This window comes from Quercus lobata, chromosome 11 (genome assembly GCF_001633185.2).
Source record: "Quercus lobata isolate SW786 chromosome 11, ValleyOak3.0 Primary Assembly, whole genome shotgun sequence".
Lineage (NCBI taxonomy): Eukaryota > Viridiplantae > Streptophyta > Magnoliopsida > Fagales > Fagaceae > Quercus > Quercus lobata.
The window spans coordinates 36,473,954-36,479,953 of NC_044914.1; positions in this window are offsets into that span (position 1 = coordinate 36,473,954).

Genomic DNA, 6,000 nt, shown 5'->3' on the forward strand with positions numbered 1-6,000 from the left:
TATATTTTTTTTAGAATACTAAGTATTTTTAACACATACACAAGAAGAGGAGAAAATGTTTTTTTAAAGAAACTTACAGTGATATATATCCAAAAGAGCCTAACTTTTGGGTACACAGCATAAATTTTAAACCTCTTTTACTCATACTCATTTTCTAATGTGAGATTAACCCACTATTTTTTCTTTTGAGAATACTAAGTATTTTTAAAACACACATACATGGGGAGAGGAGGAAATGTTTTTTTTTAAAGAAACTTACAGTGGTGTATATTCAAAAGGGCCTAATTCTTGGATACACAGCACAAACTTTAAACCTCTTTTACTCACATTCATTTTCTAATGTGGGATTAACCTACTATTTTTTCTTTTGAGAATACTAAGTATTTTTAACACACACATGGGGAGAGGAAAAAATGGTAATCAATTAAAGAGTGGTAAAAAGGGCAAGAGTAAGTTAATTAGTAATATTGCTCATTTATGGACATATATTTAAGGTTATCTATACTTTACCTTTTTAGACTGGACTTTTATGTGGTTTAAAAATACCCCTAAACCTTAGGTTTAATAGGAAAAATATTTTAGGATAGCTCGGTAAAAATATATCTTTAACTCTACTTAAAATGTTGACAAAAATATGTCAAGAGGTACTCATCTTTGTACCTATATAATCTTCAACACCACATAAAAACTGTTTCATATTGTAGTGATGGAAAAATTGTTGCCTTTTTGAATTTATTGTATAATGCAGGAAAATAAGACTTAACTTGTCAGATTATTCAGAGGATGGTGTAGAACTTATTAGGAACTTCTATTCATGCCCTACAACCGAATACTTTGCTGCCTGTATAGCAGAATCGATTTTTGAAGAATGTGTTCCTGGTAATATCATCTTCCCCTAATTTTTCTACATATAAATTAGCCTTAATTTCTTTTTTTCTGCAAATTTCTTCATCAATCTTATTCATGTCCTTTTACATCTGTTCCTTTTGTTGGAAACTTTTTTTGAGAATGCAAAGATTCTTTGGCTTAGAAAATTTTTTTAATCCAAAAAATTAACCTTAAAATAGAAACTTAAAGCTAAGTTTAAGAACAATCTCACCAAAATTAAGTTATAAAATGACATAAAAGTGTTGCACTTGAAGGTTAATTTGTGCCACCTAGAGTAGAACTCGGCGTAAAACAGTTTCTTGGCTAAACAACCTTTTAAGATCAAACTATATCAACACTTGTGTTGGACGCACCTCCACACAAAAGTTCAACAACAACCACAAATATATCCTTTCCTTTCCACACAAAAAGAGTATCGGTTCTAATGAGTGTATTTTACTGAATGCTCTCTTGCTAGCTCAGTATCTAATTAAGGAAATTACTGAGTAACCTTTAAATCAATCGTGTATTATGATTTTGATTTTCCTTCTTTAAGGGTCATTTTGTTTTACTTTTTTTTATCTTGTTGCTGAGACTGGATTTACTTTACTATTTCCAAGATGATTAATTGATTATATTCTAATTGCTATTTTGAGTAGTTTATGTGTCACTTTGCAGTTGTCTCGTTAAGCAACCTTGATTTGCCATTCAAAAATATTCTTGATTGGTCGAAATATTCTGTGACAGCCCTCGAGGGAGAATTGCATTCTGTTAAGAATATTACAGGGGAAAAATTCATCAACTTGCATTACAACTTACTGATGGTAAAATAATATTCTAACTTCTTCCCCCATTGAAAAATTTATGCTCCCATGGGCCATGTCTTCATTTGATATAGTTTATATTTAACCATTTGCTTCATTTTACTCTTTTTTTTTCTTTTTTTTAATTCCAGCATGATGTGTTGCTGTGGAAATGTTCATTCCTTGGTTGAAAAATTTTGTTTATGGCACAAGAAAGTCTATAAATGAAACATAATTACTATGAATTTTGGGTTATGCATTATGACATTATCTATTTCTTATTTCTCCGATGAACAATTAAATATTTAAATTACTGTTCCCAACATTGATTTAATTTCTAGAATGCATTTTAGCAAAAATAATCTTTTATTTTCCTTTTACACACAACCTAGTAACTTAATGTAAGTTTGCTAATTTATTTAATTTGCTCCTAAAAGAAAAGGTTACTAGATCAATTATATTATCATAATTGATTTAAAATAATGTGTTGTGATGGTCACTTCACAAGTACAAGTTATTATAATGCAGAGAGTAAGAGTTAGAGTTCAAGTCTATAAAAGGGAATTTCACATATATACACTTAGATTAAGTTGAAGTAGAATTTCTATTTCAACTATATACTTAAAAAGAAATAAAAGAATAAGAAGAGAAGAAAAGAGTAATGTGAGTTTAAGTGTTCATCTCTTGAGAAAGTTTGATCTGGAAAATGCTTCATGACAACGTGGAATATGATATATTTGCCTAAAAAATGTTTTCGACCTACGATTACAAATTGGCTTTTCTTCTAAGTTTTTATTTTCTTTGTGAATCAGGTGCAGAAGTACTTTAAATGGAATTCACCTCCAATTAAATTCGATGCTTTTCATATGGCCATGTACGAGCTCTGGGTGCGCAGAGATGTCTCTATTATTGGAAACTGTTCGAAATTTTTGGGAACATATATATCAGCATCAGGTAAAAAGACCAATAAAAGTTACCTAAAATTGTGTCAAGCAAAATTATATTTTTAATACCTTTATTTATTTATTTTTAAATCTGACATGACGAGTCATGTCATAACATCACTTGACTGCACATTTTTCACATTTCAAATTCTTCTCACACACATAAAAGTGATATATACTGCACATTTGTTCATTGAGATAAAGGTCTGTACATTGACACAATGTTTCTAGTAATGATAAATGTTTTTTTTTTTTTTTTTTTTTTGGAGAATCTAGTAATGATATATGTAAAACCATAAAGAAGTAGAAAAGAAACGATTCTTGCTCTTTTTAAGACTTACTTGTTTGTTTTTATTTGTGAACTATCGATGATCGCAACGTTTGCTTAAGCAGTGATCAATAGCAATCAACTAAATGAATCACCTAGCTGCACGTACTACCATCGTATCAATTACAAAGTCAAATTATTGAGACGAAAAAAAAAAAAAAAAAAAAAAAAAAAGTCTCACTACAATTTACTGATAATAGCCATAACACAATTATATAGGTCTGCATTAATCTTTTTGGTGTGACCTTTTCACCAAAAAATAGAAAGTTATTTTATTAAAATTTATTAGAGTGATGATAAGGATATACTATAAATTTTATTACATAAATCTTATTAATGGGACGATATCCTCTTACACTTTGTTTACAATTACAACAATTATTTTATATCGGGTAATTCTATGGTACCCCCAAAAAAAGGGATACTGTATTCACTAGTAGGTAACTTGCTATACTAGGTTATTTTTTTTTTCACATTTGACGATTTCATCATCATATTATGCAGTTCCAACATCATATGTGATAGTTCTTTTCTCACATTTAACGGTTACATTCTCACATTGTGCAATTCCAACATCACATGTGACAGTTCTTTTCTCACATTCGATGGTTCCCTTATTGTTTTTCTCACATTTAACGGTTCTATCATCACATTGTGTAGTTCCAACATTACATGTAATAATTCCTTTTTTACGTTTAGTGGTTCCTTTACTTTTTTATCACATTTAACAGTTTCATCTTCACATTGTGCAGTTTCAATATCACATGTAATAGTTCTTTTCTCACATTTGGGGGTTCTCTCACTTTTTTCTCACATTTGATGGTTCCATCCTTGTATTATGTAGTTCCAACATCATATGTGATAGTTCTTTTGTCACATTCTGAAAGTTCAATAAGTGTATAAAACACTATGAAAGTTTAGACCCCCAATTTACAAATTACCAATTAAAACTTAATGTCAAACAATTAATGTGCGGAATATGAGCATAAGCTTAAAACAGAATTGATAAACAATCTAAACCAAATAAAATCACATTCATAGCAGAAATTAAATGGAAAATGTAAGGTTGAATTTATTCAACCATCTAATTGGCTTTATTCCGTACCAAATTTGCTTATAATTCAGCATTTAGTAACCCTGTATTTAGGTGGGTTTGATGTAAGGGTAGTGAGTGAGATAGAGTGAAGTTTGCTCAAGAGTGTGCAAGAAAACAGAGTGTCGCGGCTGGGACTCGCGGGTGACTCGCGGCTGCAAGCCGCCAGAAGCTGCACACGTGCCAAGCATGCTGGAAGATGAACAGTCATGCTAGCTGGAGCACTACAGGACAAAACAGGACAACTGGCCATACGGTTATCTCGTGACTGGATCTCGCGACTTAGTCAAGCCGCGAGGTCAAGCCGCGAGCCACTCCTGTTTTGTAAAATCCTGACGTTTCACATTCCTCTCCACTCCAGTATAAATACCCCTATTACCCACGATTGAAAGAGAGCTTCCAGAGAGAATTTTGAGAGAGAAACCCTAGAGAAAAACTAGATTGATTCACACACAATCTATACCTTAGAGACTCTTCAAATTCCTCAACTCTCTTCCTCTCCATTGTCAAATCCTTGAGAGGCTTTATACCAAACCAGGTTCTCACCATCATCATCATTGTGAGACTGCTGTTTGGATTTCTGGGAAGTAGTTAGGAAGGAACCAATCTTCATTGGTTGATGCTACGGTCTAGTAGCGGAATCCGGAAAGCTAGAAAAGAAAAAGGTTCGGCGTAACCTCGTTGGAGCAAGAAGCTTGGAGGGCTTAGGTACACTGGGTAGATTAGGCTTGGAGGGTCTATTGCTGTCCTTGTATCCCAACTATATTTTCTAGTGGATTGATTACCGCTTGGAGGGCGGCGGAGAGGTTTTTCGCCGAGGGCTTCGGTTTCCTCTTCGATAACACATCGCGTGTTGTCTTTGTGTTTGCATCTTCCTTCCTATCTATCTTTGCCTTTTTATTTATCTGCTGTGGATATTAATCTGTTATGGCTTAGATAGTATTTAATCAATTTCGTTTGATAGCATATGTTAAGTTTCCGCACACTAGTTGTTTGACATATTGCTTGAATTGATTAAGTTGTTATTTGGGGGTCTAAACGTTCAAAGGTGTTTTTGTACACGTTTTTGAACTTTCAATTGGTATCAGAGCGGGTACACTGATATTGGTTTCATTACCATTGTGTGATCCTTGACTCCCTTTTGATATGGATAGGTCTCAATCCCTAAATGCACCTCCATATTTTGATGGTAGTAATTATGCTTTTTGGAAGGTTCGAATGAGAGCTTTTCTGTGTTCTATTGATGAATCCGTTTGGGATGCTGTTGAGATTGGTTGGACCAAACCAGAGGCAGCAAAATCCACATGGGATAAGGCAGCACTTGCTGCATCTAATGCTAACAGTAAAGCACTCAATGCTATTTTCTGTGGTGTGTCTCCAGATGAATTTCACAGGATTTCTCATATTACCGTGGCCAAAGAAGCATGGGAGATTTTGGAAACTACCTATGAAGGCACGAAGAAAGTGAAAGACACCAAGTTACAAATGCTGACCACTCGGTTTGAGGAGCTCAAAATGAGTGAGGATGAGTCTTTTGACTCTTTCTATGGGAAGTTAAATGAAGTGGTTGTCAGCAAGTTCAACTTGGGGGAGAAAACGGAGGACTCGAAGATTGTAAGAAAGATCCTTCGATCATTGCCGGAAAGTTTTCGAACTAAAGTGACAGCAATTGAAGAGAGCAAGGACCTCGATGACATCAAAGTGCAAGAGCTGGTGGGTTCTCTGCAGACTTATGAGATGTCGCTGCCCAATCAACGGAAGAGTAAATCTCTTGCTCTAAAGACCATTAATGAGAAGGTGGAAGATCAAGACTCATCAGGAGAAGATGTGGTTGACAAAGATGTTGCATACCTTGTCAAAAATTTCAAAAAGTTTTTGAAATTCAAAAATAATGGCAAATTTGATGATAAAAGAAAATTCCAAAGTTCTGGAAGGGAAAAAAGGGAATTCAAAAGGAAAGATGGA